Source organism: Strix uralensis, chromosome 15 (genome assembly GCF_047716275.1).
Source record: "Strix uralensis isolate ZFMK-TIS-50842 chromosome 15, bStrUra1, whole genome shotgun sequence".
Lineage (NCBI taxonomy): Eukaryota > Metazoa > Chordata > Aves > Strigiformes > Strigidae > Strix > Strix uralensis.
In genome coordinates this window covers 20,925,393-20,947,197 of record NC_133986.1, presented here as the reverse complement: position 1 = coordinate 20,947,197, position 21,805 = coordinate 20,925,393, and the positions used below count along the sequence as shown (strand labels likewise).

Below are 21,805 nucleotides of genomic sequence, written 5' to 3'. Positions count from 1 at the left end.
CCTGCGTGAGATGTGGCTCCACCTCAACGCTGAAGCCTGACGAGCTGATTAACAAATAAGCAAAGCCTCTGAGAACAGCAGAGTGGTTGAGGTCCCTCTGATAATGCCTAAGAGTTAAGTTGACTGATTCCCCAGTCCCTCAGGACATCCCTGGTAGAGGCAATGAGTAGATCCAGATCTGGCCTTGGCACTGCACTTGACGTGGCCATCAAGCTCTGGAGTCCCTGCCCTACCTCTTTGACTGCACTTAGGTGTTCCTCTACACAGATCAACAATTGATGGAGAAAAGGGCAATGCAGGGCTCTCATCCCCACTTTGACCAGCACGATAGCACCGGCAAGCGCTCCCTTCAGTCACATTAACCAGATTTCCTTGTTTAAAAGGGGTACGGATAGGAAACACACCATGCCCTCAGTTTTGGGGACGACAACCTGCTGTGGAAAAGAGTCAGAGTGTTCATGAAGTGAATGGACAAAAAGATGCAAGGAGGTTGGACACAGGCTCCCAACTGCAAACAGAAAGAAGAAAAGCTTCAAGTCTTTAGAGAGAAAATCTCTTTAGTTGCAAAAGTCAGCCAGAGGCCCACACCTGCCCACAGTTGGTAGCACCCTGGCAGGTACCTGGTGACCCAACACAGCAGATCCCACAGACAGGATTTCACCCTGTTCTTCAGCACTTGGTTTCTCTTGAAATTAAGAGACCATGCAAAGTACAGCCCAAAACACCTGTGGCACGAGCTGGAAGAGTCACAGCTTGGGCAAAGTAAAACAGGGCAACACGAGCCCACAGGTGCCCTTCTAGATGAAGCATCCTTTTGTCAGGCACGGCAACACACCTCTATGGCAGGTCAATCTCTGCACGGCAAACCCCGCACAGCACCAAGAAAAGGTCGTGCACGTTAAAAAAAAAAAAAAAAAAAAAGGAGACTTTTGAACTTTGCACTGTACTTACTGTAATGCAACTTCATTAGGGCAGTGTAAGAGACAGCCAGGCATGAAAGATGTTTTAGGGGATTCTCATGTAGCCCAAAAACCTTCTTTTACTCTTTCCAGTGGAAACCATCTTTGGTCCCTGTGAGGGTCTCATCCAGCCAGATGATCCGCAAACAAAAAAGGCAGCTCCTACACCAAAGTTTCCACTTCAGAGAATTTCTTTCTTTTCAACTCTAAATGTCCCTGCTGTCCATACAACACTCATACAACAATCTTTATCTTCTGAAGCCACTGACTTCCCTAACACCTTGCAGCAATGAGGTTGCCAAGCTGTAAACATCACTTCTGTTTACCAGGCTTGTATATACAGCTTCCCGTTTTCTTTCCCAGTGTCCAGCCATTTCCCACTAGCCTCTCAGACTTTCTGATCCTGCTGCCCAAACACAACTCTGCAGCGCTGGGGAGGGAAGCACACATTGAAGAGACGTTTAAAAAAGAAACACAGCAGCGTTCATTGGATTTATTCTTGGACTTTACAAAGCTCATGCAAACAGTTCTGTATTTGGCCTGAAAAAAACATAACCACAAAAGGCAAACTTAAAACTTCAAAGCTGACTTCTCCTGACAGCCCTAAGCCACTGTGCATGTGCAGTATGGACAAGGTATAAGATTTTTTAGTTTCCCAAAGGAATGGAGAAGACGGCCCAAGCTGAGGAGTCAGAACCAAACACAAGTCCCAAAACTGAGATCTGACCTCGAAGGATCACCTTAATGAAAGGGTAGAAAGTAGCATCCCTGCAATAAAGCCACTAAAGCCAAGACAGTCAACACTCGCCGAGGATCTCACTTGGTCTATTTTAATTTTCAACTTTAGGGCACTTGGAGCACTTATCCCTCTCAGCATCTTGAGACAGTAGCAAGGTAGATTGGCATTTCCTGGGAAAGGAAGGGTTAAAAATACACCTTCATTCAGCCAGGGAGGCACAGAGAGTGCCTACAGAGCAGCTATAAGTCAGCAATCATAAAGTAGAAGAAGGAAGGAGGCGATTTGAGTTGTTTCCTCCTCCCTGGAGATCTGTCTGCCATGAAGAATTGCACATGGGGCCGGTGGGCACTGGCACAGAGAACTTGCTCCTGGGACGTGCAGCTCAGTGTCTTCCCAGGACCCTCTGCTAAGAGGCACAAAGCATCCCCTCCCACTGGCTCCTAAGAACACACAGAAACTCCTTAGGGAGGCTCTGTAAGGGAGGGGGGTGACAAAAATAAGCCTGCACATGTTACATAGCAGTCTCTGGGTTCATCCTTGCTAGTGGAGTGCAGGCGTCTGTTCGACAATGCCTGGGGACCACAGCAGAACTGCTGCAGTAAAGATCAAGCTGACTCATGGTTCTTTGGCTTTGGTTTAAAATAAAATAAATAAGTAAAACAAAACAAAACCTGAACCTCCCTTCAGCCCACTGGGAAAAATGCAAGCATCTGCCTTCAATCCCCCAGCGTATAATAATACAACTTTATTATTATAAGTAAAATGTATTATATTTTCTATATGCTATTAGATTGAGGGGGTTGGGAAGATCTGTTACATGACCTACATCACACTGCAAATCACCGATTCCTGGGAGCATTTCATGCTATCACCCTTTGCCATCAGCCCCCAGCAAACCGGCCCTGACCTTTTATTCTATTGGTTACCGCCGTGCTCAGCATCTGCCCTCGCAAACACCAGCAAACACACAAGAACTGAAGTTCTGATACTTAAGCCATGCTGTCTGGAAAGGGGGTTAAAAACTGGAACTCGGGGCACCAAAAACTTCATACAACTATCTCTCGGGCTACAGCAAATACCGGACTAAAGGGACTCCAGGCAGGGCTGGTAGGACATAGAGATGGATGTGCACCAGAAGACCACAGTCTACATGCTCGCTCAGGCTAGTGGCTGCATCCCTTTTCACACCTTCGGGCTTTTTTTGGTCTGCTACTATAAATATGAATTATAACAGCTACGAAGACGCTGTTCAAGTAGTAGGAGCCTGGTCCTATGTATGGCCTGGGGTTCCTCTCCAATTCTGCTCATCAACACCCACAAAATTTGTCCATGTGCCTTTGCTGACCATTCAAGACTGCAAGAGTGTTTGAGTAATGCTAAACGCCACAAGGCTGTTTGGGGTTTTCTTCTTCCCCTCAGTGGTTAGGAAAAAACGAGCAAGAAAACGGACAGGTGACGCGAACCGGCACTGTTAAAGATGATCCAGTCTAATCAGATGATGCAAACCTCCTAACTCTTGTCATGACATGATCGCTCTTGCGAGCTTTGAGTTGGGACTCAGAAATTACTCATAAGATATGGAAATGATCCCCCTGAGGAAACAGTCACTAGGAACAACTAGAGAAAGTTTTCAATTTTGAACAAGCAGGTCTGTCAGTTTTGGTGGTGGTTTTTTTTCTTCTTGAAGGGAACAGAGAGCCACCAAAGTATCTGCAGTCAGGGGTGCTCTACTTTATGGGTCCACTTCTCCTCAAATCCTCAGTAGGACAAAATTCACCTTCCTTGGAAGAATAAATTCAGAGATCAAGTTTGAACTCTGAATTTTTACAGTCTTGACAGTATTGCGAGATCTCAAACGTGATCACATGCTTTCACAGGAGCCTGGAAGGGAGACAAGCCACCGGTGGGGAGATTTTGGAAAGGGGTGATGTGCTGATAAAGCCTCACTGCTTCATCTGACAGCAGCGGAGCTCACCAGTGCTTTTCTCAGGGCTCCTAAGGCACACACTGCAGTTTCTCACTCTTGGACATCATTCACACCTAACTGGATTTAAACTGCTGCTTGATCTCCCCATTAAAATCCTCTTATTTTCAGAAAGCAACTCCCCGAGGACCACGTGTGTCCCTACAATGAACCTTCAAGGCCACAGCATGGTGTAGCGGGTATGGTCGCTACACTGCTCTCATTGTTCCCACACAGGAACTTCCAACTGAAAAAAATAAATTAAAAAAAAAAATGAATCCAATGTTTGCAAAAAGCTTTTTAAAAACAGAAAAAGCCCATGGAAAACCACCAGCTTGCACGTCAAACCAGCCAACTCTAACCTGAAACACTACTTAAGCAAAAAGAGATGCTGCAGGGTTTTGTAGAGAGTAAGTATATTAACACAAGAGGAAAATTCATACTCCAACAGCACAGAAAGCATTGAGCTCTGAAAGCTGGAGTTTGTCAGCTTACCCTCACATTCATCTTTAAAAGCTTGGGGTAAAGGTCATCTCATTCTAAATTAATTCCGTCCATCAGAGGTTGATTAGGGTCTAGGATCTAGACTCAAACCCCTACTAAATCACAAATATTTTATCACCTCACAGAACAATTTTTGCCTTTCACCTGCACACCTAAGATAGGGTGTAAGACCTGCATTGAAGAAAAATGTATTTGAAGCTAGTATTTCTTATCCAGAGATCCACCATAAAGAAGCTGTTCCATGTGGTGGCTGCCATTCCACAGGCTTCATTTGTCCTTACTTCCATGTATTTTTGATCAAAGTCAGGATATACTATGTCAACTCAAACAGGAAATCTGACTTAGATAACAGTCAAAACCCCGATCAGATACAAAAATTCATGGAGTTCACTTTTTTTTTCTCCCCTAAGAGATTTCCACACAGCAGCAAGGTCTGAAGAAGACACTAATGATCAGCCAAGATCACTGTGAAACAGCTAATGGCCCAGGTTAAGTTTTATAGGATGACAACTCTTCCACCACACTTTAAGCAAGTGCTTCTTTTATTCTACAGCACCGAAGGAATCCTGCTCTTGAAGAGCACAAAAAAAAAAAGAGTACACTCTGGAAAACACAGTGACCCACAGACTTTATGAGGTTTACTCAAAGTTTTGCCGCTGTACCTAAAGATGAAGTGTGCTCCACAGGTCTGAACTAGATACTTTTTTTTGAACCTGTACTAAAATAGAGGGAATTTACCCTCTTAAAAGGAGCCAATTTTCATCCAGTAGCTCAGGAGAGAACGTGCATGAATATCTCTGTGAGCTGTGCTGGTGCCTGGCAAGGCTGTGACGAGCACAATTCATACAGCCTTCTTGAGATAACAGTGCCTTAGCTGAACGAGGCAGAGAAAAGATATTTATTTGCAGTGCTCCAGGTTTGCATTCCTTCGACAACATCCCATGGTGTGAACTTTGCTACTCTTGCACGATCTGGACGACGATAGGAAGAAGTGAGGCAGGTCAGGCACCTCCCAGCCGCCGCCAAGCGAGTGTGGGAATGCACCAGGGAAGGAGGACCGTGCGCTCGGCTGGGCTGGCATCTGCTTCGACCAGACCCAGTCGCAGGCTGGGTACCCGCAGCGCTACGTATTGTCTGGGCCTTGCCCGCAGCACCCACAATGCCACAGGACAAAAGCTCCCACAGCCTCTCCGAAGCTGAATTTGCAGCAACACGTTGTTTCTTAAGGAAAAAACCACAAAATGCTCCTTTCAAAGTAGCCAGCTGGTGAGGAACAGCAGCAGCGAGAGGAAAAAAAAGAAAAAAAACACACACACCTAACACCACTTCCCCTTCTTTCTCTCACGCAGAGTTGAGAAGCTTATATTAATTGCAAGCTTATATTAATTGCAAAGCATGAGAATCTGAACAAATACCCTCCTTGGGCAATCAGGGCCAACCCCAGGAAAATATTTGCATCTATGGGATGTACAAGTTGTGCAACCAGCAAAATAGCAAGCCAGATAAGGCAGGGACCTTTCACTAGGCTCTACAGAGACGTGCTCGCAAACTCCACGATGCTGACTCAGGCTAAGACAAGTTGCTTTAATTTTCTCTCCCTCACTCCAGCCTTCACAGGGGAAATAATAGCAGCCGACTTCCCATCCAGTTTGAAGCCACTAGACTGTATTTGAATCAGAAACCAAAGCAGCCTTTGGCGCAGTACAGGAGGGAACCGGGGTTCTCTGCAATGGGTGTCACCTTCCCACCCTAAAGATAAAATCTGAAGGAAGTTCTTGGTGCAACAAGGTTAGCTCTGCCCTGGACACGATACGCAACTTTATCGTATTACATGATTTCCCATGCCTAAGGCTTGATACAGCCTTGTCTGTCTAGATTTAGTTACACAAATATGTTATTAGGGAATTAGGGAAATTAGTTAGGAAGGTCATATAGTTACAAAACCTTCATGAAAGAGACTGATGGATGCTGGTTTCTTCCACCAGCTTTCAAAGGCCCATACACGTGCCTGTTCAACCAGGAGAGCAAACAGCCAGGCGACGCCGCTGCACATCTCCCAGAGACCTATGAACCATCTCCTGTTGACAAGGCAGCGAGTGCACTGTCAGTGACAAAAACTAACAAGTAAAAAGCATTGTTTTGCCAAAGCGCATCCAACCATCAGCAGGCTGACAGCAGCAAAAAGCCAGTACTAGCACAATACTTCTCCTGCCATGGGGCTCAGGGTTCTGCACATGAATAACAGAGCGCAGCAAGACACTGCAGGTATCACGCAAACCAAAACCCTGCATTAACATCTCTCCCTTTCCAACTTGTTTTTGCCATGCGGAAGGAGTAACAGAAGGAGTTACCTTAGGTGAGCAGGCAGAAGGGGCAGGCACACGCTCGCTGTTTGGTACCACTAATGATACACTTGTTGACCAGGCGAGAGGCTACGTGCAGCAGAAACGCCAAAAAGCTACAAGGACCCGATGCTGTGCCAGATGCCTCTGCTGGGACGCTCTTCAAAAATGGACCCTATTTATCGTACCAAAGTTCAGAGGGGAAGGACAACAAGGAAAGTATCAGAGCAAAACATACGCTGTGGGTCTTAACTACAAGGCCCTGATATACCTTCCTTCCCAAATTAAAAGCCTTCTGAAGGTTTTCATAACACTCTCCCTTGCCCTCTCTGTCCCCCAGAAATGCAAGTTGGAAAGTAGAAAAGCTTGTGATGGACACATGTAGCTAGGAAAGAGAGCAGGGAGAGATCACACGCATTGTGAAGTGAGGAAAATACACTATATAATGGAATACAAGGTATCTTTTTGCCTTTTTCTGTAAAATGGTATGTGCGCTTCCTACCTAGGGTCAGCCAGAAATTTTCCCCCTAATAATTTCTCTGCTATTGCAAAGTTTGAAGCAACCATAGCGCACACAGTAGACTTCCAGAGACTCTCCAGAGCTAACCACCATTTTGTGGGTGTCTGAACTGATGGAAATTGTCGCATGAGTTTTAATAACAAACAAAAATTGGGGTACAAAACTGGCTCTGGCTTTCTTCAGGGTCCTAGGGTTTAATGCTGACTACACAGGCACGAGACAGAGGGTAAAGAGTCTGGCACTGCACCCTCCCTTGCCGAACGGGCTTGCAACCAGCTGCTGCACAGGGACTCAAAGGCTGACTTCAAGCTCTGCAGGCTCTTGCTGCAGACAGGTTTTTCACTCCCGAAATGCCCGGTGCATCACATTTCTGCCACCGGGCTAATTCCTCCCCAGCAAAAGGCATGATGGAACAAGTGCTCCCAATCAAAGGGGAAAGTCAAGAAAATCCTCCTGAGGTTACCAGGCTTTATTCCTTGCAGTCGGCTCAGCTTTGTTTTTCCAGTTCTGTCAAGAACAGCTCTGGGTCTCCTCCAACCTGCTCCCTGCAGACCATGCCAGGGTCTTGAGAGCAACCGCAAAGGTTCAGCTCAAGTGGGATACAAAACTACAGAAACTGTCTCCACCCCCAAAGTTATGGCATTTAATAGCACTTCAGTGTTATGAAAAAGCTCTTTTTCCCCTGACAGAAAGGGTTTTACCCACCAAGCCTGGAACACCCAGATGTGCAGCCCTTGCAGAGACACTGCAGGGCTCCTGCTGCTATCATCTGTTAATCCACAATGTGAAGTCCCCATGCCCTTGTCTCAACTCCAAATTTAGGTCTCATGTCTTTCCCCACTGCAATACAACAGGAGTCTGTTTGGGCACACGCATGAGGTCAGGAGCTCCTGGGAAGGACCTGAGTAACCCCTGACCAACACTAGCAGCTGCCTGACCTCAGTATGAAAGGATGAAACAGGAACAAAACCATCCCATTCCTACCTACGCTTTCTGCCTTCACTTGGTTAAAACGCCCCTTGGTCCAGAGCTGGGACAGGCTTGCAGCTCTAGCCTAGCACCTTTGCTGGGCGCACCTCCAAGAGGTGCTTAACCCTGTCTTCTAGTTGCTGTTTGGATGACGGCCCTCCAGCTCTTGGTCAGCAAGGAGCCAAAATGATGGGTATCTTCTTGAGCAAAGGAAGAGGCATAGGTTTACCAAATGAGACAGCACACAGCTAAGACAAAGACTGACTACATTCAACACTGTCTTGCTCTCTCTGTGCTACCCCAATCTGCTCAATGGAGCTAGTCAACGTGGGATTCGTCTCACCTACTACACAAACATCTCCATGAGAGCCCATCATCCAGAGCCTCTTGATCATCAATGAGATGAGACAGGCACAATCTGTCTGACCTGTTTCAGATATCTATCTGCATTAGGATGAGATGAAAGTGCTCATTTCCTCTGCTGCCTATAAAGGGGGGCTGAGGGTGAGCAGCTGGGATGTTAGATGGCAACATCTGGACAGGTGAATTGCATCTTGACGTTCCCCATCTTGCACTTAGCTCATGAGCTTTTCAGAGAGGGACTATCACACACTGCACCTAACATGAAAGCGCTTCCATTCCTCAAGGCCCAAAAGTAATGCTACACTTCAAGTAGCAGATGAGAGGCACATGCCCTGAAGTATCTACAACCAAGAAAACTTCACAGTATTTTCCTTGTAACAATATTCCATGTGGATCCAAGTCATTTTGGGGCTGGCTGAAGAGAAGGCAGAGCTGCAGATCTTGACCTACCTCTGTGTCAGCAGAAGAAAGGCAAACATCCCAGGCACCAAATGCTTTGCAGCGTGAGAACACACTGCCCAGAGAGCCTGTAAGGCTCACTTCATGCCCACCAAGAGATGCACCAGGACAGGCAGGGAGGGATGCACCCACACAGCAGGACTGGGGCAAGGACATGGGAGAGGAAAGGATAAAGCACCCAGACTGCACATTTCTTCTAGTGGAGAGACTTGGGATTTACAGACCAACCTTGAGGATTCTTCTCTTTTTCATGACTTCTGATATACAATCCTTTGGGGCAGGCAATGCTGGAGCTTGATGCAGACAAATGCAAAATAATGAGTCTAGGGGCAGGAAGCCAAAGCAGACAGCACACGTTAAATGGAGCTGTCGTGCTGCTAGGCTGGCCAGGGGAGAGATTGAGGAGTTATTCTAAGATTTGTGAAGCCATCAGCCCTCGTGCTACAGAAAATAAGAAAATTAAGCTCAGACAGGGATTGCAGGCAGAATAATTTCCCTGACAACAGGATGAGTGAGGAATGAGTTGCTATAAAGGGCCCTCAAATCAAATAGGGAAAAAAGAGAAAGCATGGAAGAAACTGCACAACATTTACCCACAGCGGGACTAACTGAAGGGTTCAGAAGAAAACAAGAAGTTCAAATTAGCTCCCTGAAAGGGTGACTTACTGGTGGCAGAGCTTCTTCCTCCACCCCAGCGTACAATTGTCACCAAGTTTGCAAGCTCCTGCCTCAGATTTCAAATGTTATCTCTTTGCGTCCTAATCCCAACAGGTACTGGCTCCCATTGCCCCCACAGAGCAAGCCACGCTGAGAAAGTTTGACTGGTGGTTGTCCACCTCCACACACTGGCTGCCAGTCACATCCCAGTTCCATAGCACAAGCTGTTTGATTATTTTGATCTGTTTTGGTGGGTGGGTGGGGGGTTGTGAGTGGTTTTTTTTTTCCTTTTTCTCCTTCCCTGGGATTTGTTCTGAAGTCGCTCTAAGCTGTGCATTGAATAAACTCATTCTAGAGGCAGACTTTGAAATAAAGGAGAAGAAAACCTGAAATGACCTGAGAAATGCTGTACCACCTGACAGCCCATGGTCAGGGCAGTCAACATAGTTCAAGCAACTTCAGCAGAATTTGAACAAGACCTTGTAACTCTGTTGCAATGCAATTGCAGGACTTGCCAAAAACCAGGTACTTAGGAGTACGCTCTGAAAAAGCCCAGCCCTCTGCTAGGCACTCAGCTTCCCACCTCTTCACAAGGAGCACGCTTCAGACAACGCTCTTCTTGAGGACCCTAAACAGGGCTACAGAAGCAACTCCATACCTCTTTCTTTTCAAATTGTACATTGTCCTCTAAAATTTGGGCAGGCTTTCAAGAACATCCTGCAATTGCCTTGTTTTCTCTTTAAAGTTGTAGAGATTGCAAGCCAGCTGTTACACAGCTCAATCTGCACCCATGGATTGGTGACAACAATATCCAGCTAGCTGCTCTGGACCTTTAGAAGTCCCCAACCAGGGACTAGAAGATACAGAGACCTGTACCTTACATGCTGCAATCCTCCACCTTTTCTTCTGCATCTAAAGCTGGCTGGTACCAGAAGGACTTCCCTACCCGGGAGAATCACCACCAAAACCTCCCTTGCTGCTGTAGCAAGGACACGTGCAAGGACTTGGCAACAACTGCCCTCTTTAGAAGATGTGAACAGGCTACAGCTCCATCAGTCAAAGGAAGAAGATGATGAACCTAAATGTCAGGAATTATACTTCTGCATGGGCATCTTCCATCGGCAGTTTCATCTGAACAGCCTCCCTTTACCTGCCTCCCATCCTGAATGGGTTTATCATCCACTCCACAGTTGCTCTGAATTACCCCAGAAGTGACTGTATTTCAGCAACAAATTAAACTGTCACAATACATTCCTTTTTACACTGTTTTTTTTAAAATATGTGAGCCTTGGCTGCCAGAGAATTGTTTTGGAAAGATTAGATTAGGTGCCTTGGAAAGTGCTTTGAGAAAAAGTAAAGCTTTTTTTCACTTCTTGAGGAAATCTCCCTTCCCCCCCCCACCCCCGCGGGAAGTTTTTTTTATCCTCAAAGACTTGGTCAATTAACTACATCTCGTTTTTTTAGGTTCTTCTACAAAAAGTGCCTCAGCACAGGTGACCAAAAGGGAGATGGCTTGTTTTGTAATCATCTACCGCCAACACAAATCAAGATCCTAAAGCCTTCTGGTTTTTAAATCAATCCCCATTCAGAGGGCTACAACATCGCTTCAATTGCTCAAATTTTCTTACTGTTTTTCCAACCCACAACAAGCCAAGACACTCAGTTTTACTATAGGATATCTATCCATTTCTGCAGACAAAAGCCTCACTTACAGCCCAGAAGATTTATATGGAAGAGACTGCTATTCCAACCCTCCACTCACATTGCTTTTAAGATCGGATACCTAAAATATATATATAACAGACAAGAAAACCTTGCTTGAAATGATAAAAGCGAACAAAATCCCACCTTCCCAGGGTCCACTGTGGTGAGGAAGCATTTCACTCATCAAAAAATCAGATTAGCAACATGTCAACAGTTGGGTGCTGAATCTTTTGACACTCATCAGTTACCAAAGGGGGAAGCTGATCTTGCAGTCAAAATATCAGACTAGGACAATTTCTGTTCTCAACTCTTCTCCTGTCTCCTCCTGTTAACGTGGACTTCCATTCCTCAGTTCCCCAGCTGTAAACCAAGAGGTTATAACAACACCTCTCCTTTCCCTGCCCAGTGCCTGCCCTGGCTATAGGCACTCTGGGGTAGGGACGCATTACCCAGGAGCAGTTAAGAGTGATCACATCTACCAGCAAAATGCTGGGAAGGACCAAGAAAAACACTCATGGATTAACTCACTTTCCACAACCAGAACTTGGTACTTGGGAGTGCAGTTTTTTACTTTCTAGCACATAGGAGCTGCAGCCAGGCCTGGACACTTCATAGATTGGGAAAGGTTGGCTGCTTGGGACATACCCCGCAGAAGAGGAACAGCAAAGGTTTAAACTGATATGGAAGAAGTATTCCCTCTTAGCTGTACAGATTAATACATTCATCGTGGAAGGAATGTGGAACAGAGGACATCTTGTCTGGCCCCTGATAATCAGGTGCCGTATTTGTGGGGATCAGATGACTAATGATTGAGCAAATGTTATTCAGGGTCTGAAAGGCCTAGCCTTCCTCCTTGCAGGACAACTGCCCAAATTCTTGCCTGGGATGGCAGATAGGAAGTGATGTCAAGAAGAAAACCATGTCAGTAGTTGCTGCAATCAGTCAAGAAAGGCCATTTTCCTCCTATTTGTATCCTCCTTATGCCTGTTACAAAATTAGGGAGAGAACTGCTCTCGCCCTACTGAGGCATTGCCTTGTTAGACCCACACTGAAGGGCTGCTGACACGGTCTATAGCCCCATGGCAGGAGGACTGAGGTGGGCTTATGATGACACTCTGCCTAGGATTAGCCCTAAGGTCCTGTGGTTTGTGGCGAGGGTGGTAGCAAACCAATCTCTTGGAGGCCAAAGTTAAGCTGCAGTGGTATGCCCACAAAAAGCACTTTGCTGCAGCTCTAAACCACTGTCAGTGGTTTAAAAAAACTTGTGTGCTCCAAAGCACCCTCCATCCTCAGCCACCTATCACAAGACAGCATGGTCAGCAGGGAAACAGCCACATTTACAGGGCAGTCAGCTGGTGGACCTCCAAGTCCTACGTCAACTGATTGTCGCTGTGTCTGCTCAACAGCCACATCACCAACAGCACATCATCACCTGCACATCGAATCCAGGCTGGGCTCTACACAGCCCTACCTCCCTGTGCAGTTTACGGCTCGGTCTTCTTGCTTTCCTTGAGTTTTGGTCAATGCTACCAGAGTTTGTGGAATGACTTCAGTCTCTGAATGACCATAAAAGGACAGTATTTTCAGAAGACAATGCTTTTCACACTTGAAAACCTCTCTTGCTAGGTGTCTGACATATTTAGCCACTGATCCTTCAATACCGGGTGTATTGCAGGCACAGGAAAACAGAAGTGATCTAGCATTAGACATGTCTGTGTCAACTTTGCCAGCCGCTCTCAGAAATACGTCCTGACATTGCCTCTGCAGCGGCTTTCTGGGATGAATACTGTGGCTTTCATCCCTTCTGCACAAGGAACCAAGATACAATTGTACCAACTGTTCTGGATGCATCTTGCACAGGGATCAGCCAAGAGATTTCCATCCTCATCCGTCCACCTCCCTGCTCTGCCACAGACCCCGTGATGCCCTGCACATGCACCTCTGACTACGAGCCAGACCAGCATGCAGCCTCCCTGCTTCTGTGGAAAAGCAGGAGCAGAAGCACTTTTTGAGATCTAGGTCTGACTCTCTCACACCACTGTTTTCCACCTTCACCGTGGTCATGGTGGTCATTTCTTTCCAGGACATGTGTGTTTTGAGAATTAATACCTTGATGTCTGGAAATTCATGGGAGCCACAGTTGTCAGCTGCAACTGAGTAGAGCAGGAGGGGGGATGTACATCTGCACTCCTAGAAAGAGAGAGCAGATCTGACCCTCACAGACTCGAGTACAAGTCACAGCCACCATGTCCCCCAGCAGAACAAGGAAGCAGAAACAGGAGCAAGGGATTTGCATGTAGTTCCTCATCCATCAGCAGCTACGCTGACTGCCAAATGGGAGCCCACCCCACCAACCAGCACAGCCATGTCCTCCCTAGCTCCCCAGCACTTATCCTCATTCTCCCTCCCACATCAGCGGAGCAAAGAGCCAGTGCATGCCTGTCAAAGCAGGTCAGGGAGCAGACCACTTGCCCAAGGCTGCCTACGTGGAAAGTGGGACAAGCCCTGCAGAAAAAGCTGGCTGACCTCATACAATATCATGCAAATCAGGAAAAGGCCAGGGGAGACAAGATCAGGAGAAACCTTGCATGACCAAGGTTATATATTCAGCCTCCACACACAAGCAGGGGAGGCAAGGGGTGTGCACACATACACTCACCCAGGCAGGACGTATCTCCTGCTTTCACCAGCATTTGCTGAGTCTGAGCACTACAAAGGAGAGAGTCGTGGTGTTCACAGCAGGAGCCGACCACAGAGAGACCCAAAATGAGCCACTGCATCAACAGACACAGATCCAAGTGGAGACAGCAGAAAAGTTAGTTACAGGAGTAGCACACATTCAAGCTGAGGTCTGTCCCATATTTACCTCCAAGAAACAGTGATGTTTTATTTATTTATCATATTCAACTACTGGTTTATCTATTTATCATACCAAGCAAAGCCTGGTTTCTCAAACCCAGCCTTCTCCTTTTCTGGGGGATGAATTCCAGTTCTCCACGTAACACCAGGCTCCCTGACATCTCATTCTTGCTCCAGCAAAGCTAGATGCAGGGAAGGAGCATGGATGCTATGGTCACTACAGAAATACAAGAGCTAGAGCCACACCAGGAGAACCGCTCCGGCTGCTGCAGTGGCTAACTGGGTTGAAATGCATCATTTGCAGACTCCAATTTCATACATTCAAGTTTACTCTCTACACATGGTTTGGAGCAGGCTGAACAGAGCTGGATGCAAGCCACAGAACTGCTGAAGACAGCATGGAGCGTCAGAGCAGACTCAACACTGATACTGGAGCAAGCCTACACGACGGCAGCCTGTTACCCCAACAAACCGCTGATGAACGGAGCTCACTTCTCAGCAAGCCTCTGAACAAGATCCTGACTTGCCTGGGGCACAAGCACTTGCTAGACAAACTCTCTTTTGCAGATTTTTCACCAGTCTGCTTTTCTCAGGGGAAATGATCCTGTGTGCTCCCGCTGCTGGCTGGCCATGCTCCAATTCAGCCCAGACCAGCAGCATAGCCAGTGCTCCACCTTGCAAAACGGCAGCTTCCACAATGTCTTTTTCCACTGATCTGCTTCTCTTCCTGCACAGCCTTACCCAGTGAGAACAGGGCAGCCCAGGGCAGACCCCACAGTGCACACCTGCATCCCGCATTTCGCTCCAACTCCCTGGCTTTCTAGATCTCGCTCCTCTCCTTCTCCCAGTAAGAGGATGATATCCTCTTCATTTCACAGGCCACAGCTTCTCCCTCATGTCTGGTGTTCTCTCAAGGATGCTAAACAAGCAGAGACGTACAGGCATCTTCCCAGAGACACTGCAGCAATGTCTCTTTTTTGTATTCATCAAGTTATTGCTCCCACACACACGCATCTAAACTCAGCTCCACCAGCTCTTGAATTTAACTTGCATATGAGCAGTCTGATCTGTAAAGGATTTAGCTACGCAAAAGGAAAAATCCACTTACGGTTTGGCCCACAGCACTGTGTTATGCAATTACCTGGGCTGCCGCTGCCTCTGCGTTATCAGCGTGCCCCTCACCCAGGACATCCTACCCTTTTAGCAGATAGGCTGGGTATCTGCTGCGTTGGCATCACTCCTGAAGAAGAGAGCCCAGTGAGATAAGGCAACCAGCTCAGCCGAGGCAGAGAGGGGGTCAGGACTCCTGGATTCACAGTCCTGCACTTTAACCACACAGACACCCTTCAGCACAGAGATGAGCTGTTCCAAGAGCCCTCGTTGCCATCAGATGGGCACCTCGGGCAGGTCGCGCATTAAGACAGCGAGCACAGAAAGACTATTCCCTCCGTAGGCATTCAGGCCATTTTGTGTCACCCACAGCAAGCTGTAAAACCATATTCCAGCAGTAAGAAGTCGATAATGAAGTTTTGCTTTTACCGAACCAGTCATTAAACAGTGCTGGTCTCACATTATAGAGAGACCAAGAAATAGGTGGCAACACACAGAATAAAACTTACCATCTTGAAGCATTTTCCTCTGCATATCTGTAATTATAAACCAAACATCAGCTTCCCTCTCTCCCTGCAGTAAATAATTAACTGAAAAAGAATATTCCTCTTGGCCCCATCCTCCCCAATCAATTTTGCTTCGCCACAACGTGCTGCCTGGATTGCTCGCTGTGTCAGTGCACCCGAGTGTTATCCAGAACATTTCACAAGACATAGAAGAGCCATGTAACTGTTAACTTCAGTACAGCAGAGACCTTTCCTTACGGGTATGAGAAGGCACCATCACGTAACTCCCGGTACTTAAAGCAGACAGCTATGACATACACAGCTTAGCTCATTCACTGCAGCAACATCACTGCAACCATCAGCGGAGGCGAATCACGCACTCTGAGCACTCCCATCATACTTCTCTGGACTGCCTGAGCTTTATTGCCGAGGCATAGCAGATTTCCTCCCCCAAAATACAAAGTTTTCTATTCCTTTCTTTGTTTTTGAGAATATCTCCCCCACACATTTCATCCAGGGGGGAAAAAAAAAGCCTTCTCCATAACAGCATTCTCATTTTTAAGAGACTTTAATCTTTGAATACTAGATCTAAGTGGAATGTTGTGACTGCTCAGTCATGCACGATAACCTGCCCACCTCTTGCTACTTACCCTCATCAACCTGACACCCATACAGGCTCCAAAAGTAATAGGTAAGCCAGAAAACCTTCAGAGTACTCATTCCTTTTGCCCTGCTGAAAGATCCCTCCTGGATGTAACCCCAGAGGGGAGGAAGGACAATGCCAGGAGCAAAGCAGGGCTGCCTGGCGGGGAGGCTGGGCTTGGCCAGGCAGCAGATGGAAGCAGGTCGCATACAGATACACAACCAGTGAACAACACAAGATCTGCCATTTGATCCTAGTTGTTTTCTTAGGATACAAAGTCAAATTCACTTTAAAAGAAGGCGTAAGGAGAGCACAAGCAAAAATGAGAGCTGGGAAAAACCTCCAGAATTGCTGGAACACCCTTCTGCAACAGCCAGAAAACCCAGGGAGAGGCAGAGAAGCATTACCACCCAGCAAACATCTTCACACTCACACGCAGTTTGGGTTTAGTCTTACGTTTTTAAGGGTTTAAATGCATGCCAAGTTTAGTTGAGCTGGCTATGAAGCGTTCAATAAAAATCACCACCAGGAAGGTGGAGAAAAAAGAAAATTGGCTAATTTAGACTCAAAAAGCATGGAAAGAGAGGTTAAAGAAAGAGGCAGAAGAAAGAATGAAAGGAAAACCATGACACAAAAGAGATAAAGAATGATGAAGGGAAAGGAAAAATTAAATTAAACAGATACTGAGGACAGTTCAGGAAAAGATAAGCCATGAAAAAGTGAAATGAAAACTGGAAGGGAAAGATAAGAGAAAGAGGAACGTGCCACAGCACAGCAGTTGAACGGCAATTGGCAAATAGATCATTTGTTTAATCTCATCTGTATTTGTCAAATAATTTATTTGATTAATACTCTTTTGTGGTCTTCAACCAGCTATGAAGCTGATCTAATATCATTTCATAAATCTATTATTAGATTAATACAGGTAAAATTCAAATATTCAACATTTTTATCTGCTGCTTAATAAGCTCCGGTTCTAAGTTTACACTTCAAAAATACTAAAATAGAAAGATGATAATGAGTTACAATTAGATAAAGAGTGCTCGGAGCACAATAGTTTTGTTTTTCCTAGACCAGCAAAAAGTACAGTAGCATAACATATCTCAAAAGACAGGAGACGAGACATTTCTACCTCTTGCCTTCATCACCTTCCCACAAGGAACCTCTCTCTACAGGCTGTACTTTCTGTCTTGCGTTTTATTTTGTTGAATATTTTCCCCATATTCAACTTTTTTACTCCATAAAGCTTTTTTACACCAAGAAAACCTGAGGAGCTCCAAGGGCAGCCTAGCAGGAAGGTGAATTTGGGGTGCACCAGCAGCAGGAGGGGCAGTGGTGGGTGCCACCTCCAGCCTGGAAGCAAACATTTACATTTGTAAGAGGAGCAAAGCTCAGCTCAAAGGGAAGGGAAGTTTGGTGGAAGATGGCCACGCGGACAAGGATGCCTCAGGACCTCTATATGCTCACAGGGTAAAGCTTCTCCAGTACCAGCAGCCTTTTCCAAACCTCCCTGAGAGAACTTAGGGTGGGCAGGGGGGAAGCAATCGGCAATTTTTCAGCCTGTTTTTTCCTCCTCTCTGGTCCAACACGATAGCAAGGGAGTCCCCTTGAGAGTCCTCAGACCACAGGGTGAAAGCCACCAAGGCAGGCCATCTGCACGGGTGTGGTGGCAGGTGTGCCAGGGAGCCCCGTGAAGCAGCGTTGGACTCAATGAGGGAACCGTGGCCATCGCCAGAGAAACCTCGAGGTTACTCCCACCGCTGCTGTACCTTCACCACTGACAGCAGCCAAGAGCCAAACTTGCCACAGGAGAGAACCACACCAAGGGTAACTCCTTGGGGCCAGAAAAGTGTCCCTCAGGTCATAAGTCCTATTTAAATATTACAGCGATATCTCAAACTGAGATAATTATTGTTAATTATAAGATCATTTTTATGTAAACATGGAGGGTATTACCATGCATACTTCATCTCTTTTTAATTAAAAGAAATAAGAGGTTTGCTGAGACTAAAAAAAAGACACAGTGACAAGCTCCCACCCCAAAGCAGACTCTTCTGTAGTGATAACGCCCGTCAGCCTCCAGACCCCCGGAGGAGACCGAACAGCAAAATCAATCAGCATTGGCCTCCCCGGTGCTGAAATGAAGCAGTTGGCACGTTATTAATCACACAGGGAGAACGTTTGATGAGGGGAAGGAAAGGACCAGACACACAGAGGGGGAACGCACATGGATTCAAAGTCATGGCCGCGTTACAAACACTTGGGAAAAATCACGCAAATGACCAGCTGTAGAATCAAAACGCTTTGGAGCTCTGCAAGGATAAACGCATTAGCAATTCTGCCCAGGAGAAACCAACATCCACCATACGACCCTCCAGCAACTCTTTCGGTGAACCCCCATAAAAACCTCACGTGCTTTTCTCTGTTCAAAACCAGTTCCTGCTCCAACCCGCGCAACCCACCTGCGCCAACCAGACCGGGGTACATCACAACAAAGCATCACCGGGGGTCTGCACCCCTTCCGCGTCTCAGAGACCTACCCAGGAGCAACCTTGCATGGCGCTGGCTAGAGACATGACTTAGGTCATTGAAACAGTCAACGGCTTGGCTTGGGTCAAGGATTGACTTGGGTCAAGCCATTCCTGCCACACCATCCTCCTGCTTCCAGCTGTCCTAAGCATTTCTCCAGCCGCTCCAGAGTTTGCCAGTCCTCTCCAATTTCCCATCAGCTCTTTTGTCTCAGGGCATGTTCCACTGCTTGAGGCAATTAAAACGCATCCTCAGCCAGGACCCGTATGGGCCGAGCGAGCCGCCAGACGCACCCGCTCCCACTCGGGGCGAAGGGGTCGCGCCCCCAGACCCCGCGACAGCCTCGCAGGGTGCGGGCAGGGCGCGAGCGGCCTCCGCACGCCGCAGAGCCCCGGCGGCGGGTGTCCCTGGGAGGAAGGGAGGTGCCGCCAGCTCCGCAGAGCCGCACGCACGCAGAAACGGGGGGACCTCGCTCGCTGGCTCGCCGATGCACGTACCTGCGCCTCCGCCACCTGCGCGCCCCCTCCGCGCCTCAGCCCCAGCCTGGCACTGTCCTGAGGCCCGTCTCACCTGGGGGGGGGGGGGGGGGGGCCGGAGCCCAGTGGGCACCTGCTGTGGCAAAGGGTGGGGGGGTCCAGAGCATCACGATGGTGTGGGGGGCGCAAGGGGATGAGGAAAGGCGGGTACAGGGGGCTGCAAACTGAGGGTGCAAGGAAGAGGAGGGAGAGGGGGTGGAGAGGGCTGCGGCTTGGGGACGTGGAGGGGAGCGGGATGGTAACGGGGGAAGGAGAGGGGGCTGCAGCTTGGAGGGGGGAAAGGGCAGGAGGAGCGCAAAGGGGGTGCAGGAGGAGGAGAACGGGATGGAGGGAAAAGGGAGCACAGAGGGGATAGAGGGAAAATGGGTGCAGAGGCTGCGGCTCGGGGGTACCCCACTCCCCCCCCCTCCAACCTCGGCGGCCTGCCCGGGGCTGGGGTCGGCGGGCAGCGCCCAGGCAGCAGAGTCATGGCGCGGTCAGGCGAGCAGGTGGGTCCGCGCCACCGCCCCCAAACACCGCCGGGCCCCGCCGCCGCCGCCCACCGGACCGGGGTCCCCCCTTCCTCCCTCGTCACCGCCTCCCCCGGGGCGCGGCGGGGGGACACCCCCAGCACTGTGGGGGCACAAACTTCCCGGGGGGTGCAGGGCCCCGCTAACAGGTGGTGGCGGCGTTGCCGGCCCGTTCCCACCAAGCCGGGGGGTGCTGCCCCCCCCCCGACGGCACGTCCACCCCCCCAGCCCCGGCCCCGGCGGTCACTCACCGGCTCGTCCACCCCGCCGGGCGGGATGCGCGTCCTGGAGAGCGGGGCGCGGAAGTTTAAAGCGGGATAATAAAATGATTTGTTTTTTTCTTCCAACAGAGGAAAACCAAACAAGAGGAGGCGCACCCCAGGCGAGCGAACCCCCCACCCCCCCCACCCGCCCGCCGCTCCGCTCCTCCCGGCCCGGCCCCGCCGGGGGCTTCAGCCGCGCGTCGGCCCGGCGGCGAGGTGAAGTTTCCACCGCGGTGGTGGAGGCGCCCCCGGTGTGCCGCGCCCGCCCCGCATTGGCACCGGGCGCCGGGGCGCTCTGCCGCCGCCGCCGCCGCCGCCCGGACAATGTGCGTGCGGGGGGAGCGGAGCGGAGCGGAGCGGGAGCGCGCCCCGCCGGCGGCCGCCGCACACGCCCAGGCCCCGCGCCCCGCCCACCCGCCGCTCAGCGGTCGCCCGCCGCCCCTGATAGGCCGCCCCCGCCGCCGCCGCCCTCCGGGTGGGCCGCGGCGCCTGTCAATCAGGCGCCACCGCCCGCCCACCCGCCGCGGCCTGGCCGCGGGGCGGTCCCTGGGGCGGCGGCGGGGAGGGGGGAGGGCGCTGGGCCGCCGCCGCCTCGCCCCGGCGGGTGACCCTCCGCCGCCTCCGCGCCCCGTCCCGGGGGGCCGCGGTGAGCCCGGCGTCCCCCCTCGGGGCCCTGTCTCCGCTTCCCGCCGCCGCGACGGCCGCTCCTCAGGAGCCCGCCGCGCCCGGCGTGAGGGGAAGGCCTGGCGGGCGCTGCGCTGCGAGGCGCCTGCCGCCGCCCGCCCCGCTCCCCTCACCCGCCCTTCCCCGCGGCCGCAGCGGTGCTCTCCCCGCGGCGGGGCGGGGGGGAACCGAGCAGCGCCGCGGCTTTCCCGGCGCCGGGCGGCAGAAGCTTGACCCGGGGAGATCGGCTGCCCCGGGGCCTCCGGCCGGCAGCGGGGAGCGGGCTGCCGCCGCGGGAAGGGCACGGCCCGGCGGGTAAGGCGGCGGGGAGAGCCCCCGCCCTGCAGGCAAGGCCCTGCCCTGGGCCGAGCTGCCCCTCCCGGCGCCCCGCGGGGGCCCGGCGCGTTTTGGGGGAAGGAAGAGCAGAGAGTGCCGAGACGCGGTGTCCATCCCCAGTCACAGCCCCTGCCTGATAACCCTGCGAAACCCAGCTCACACGGCGCGTTTATCTGGGCCCTGGAAATGCTTCGAAAAAGGGGCGACTCCAAATTATTCAGGAGCGATTTAGGCCGCAAAAGAAAAAGACACCTGAACTGGCTCGGTGTAAGACAGCTGGGGGAGTCCGATGGGGCTTAGAAGTAGAGATACACCCCGCGTGAGCAGAATTACTCCAATTACAGGGAGAGGTCTGAGCGTGGCGAGAGGGTCTGTCCGATCCTATTTGGGTCCCACAACGAGCGCCACTAAATCGAATCTACCAAACCTTGATGGACTCAAGCTTCATTCAGGTCTGTCAACGCAGCACTGCCTGTCACTCCGATATTACCAGACATTTTCTGCTGTTAGGCACCGTGACTCCTCTACTACTTTGGGAGGTGGATAGTGGATTGCATAGTCACCTTGTTAGCCAGGAGCACGCAGAAGCCATCAAGCTTTGATGCAGAATAGGATGCCGAATGAAGTATGCGTTCCTGGTACTGGAAAGCACTGTTCACTCTGACATACGTT

At 49.8% G+C, this 21,805-nt stretch overlaps 1 protein-coding gene across 2 annotated transcripts in view; it reads right to left on the bottom strand.

Moving 5' to 3' along the window:
- The window catches only part of HRAS (HRas proto-oncogene, GTPase), a 43,086-nt gene extending 22,808 nt beyond the window's left edge, over nt 1-20,278 (bottom strand). The window contains exon 1 of one of the 2 annotated variants that reach the window (XM_074884805.1): nt 20,123-20,278. The gene's annotated coding sequence lies outside the window, so the exon portion shown is untranslated. The remainder of the gene's footprint in view (nt 1-20,122) is intronic. The other variant, XM_074884806.1, reaches the window with a different exon arrangement.
- Nucleotides 20,279-21,805: the final 1,527 nt, after the last annotated feature.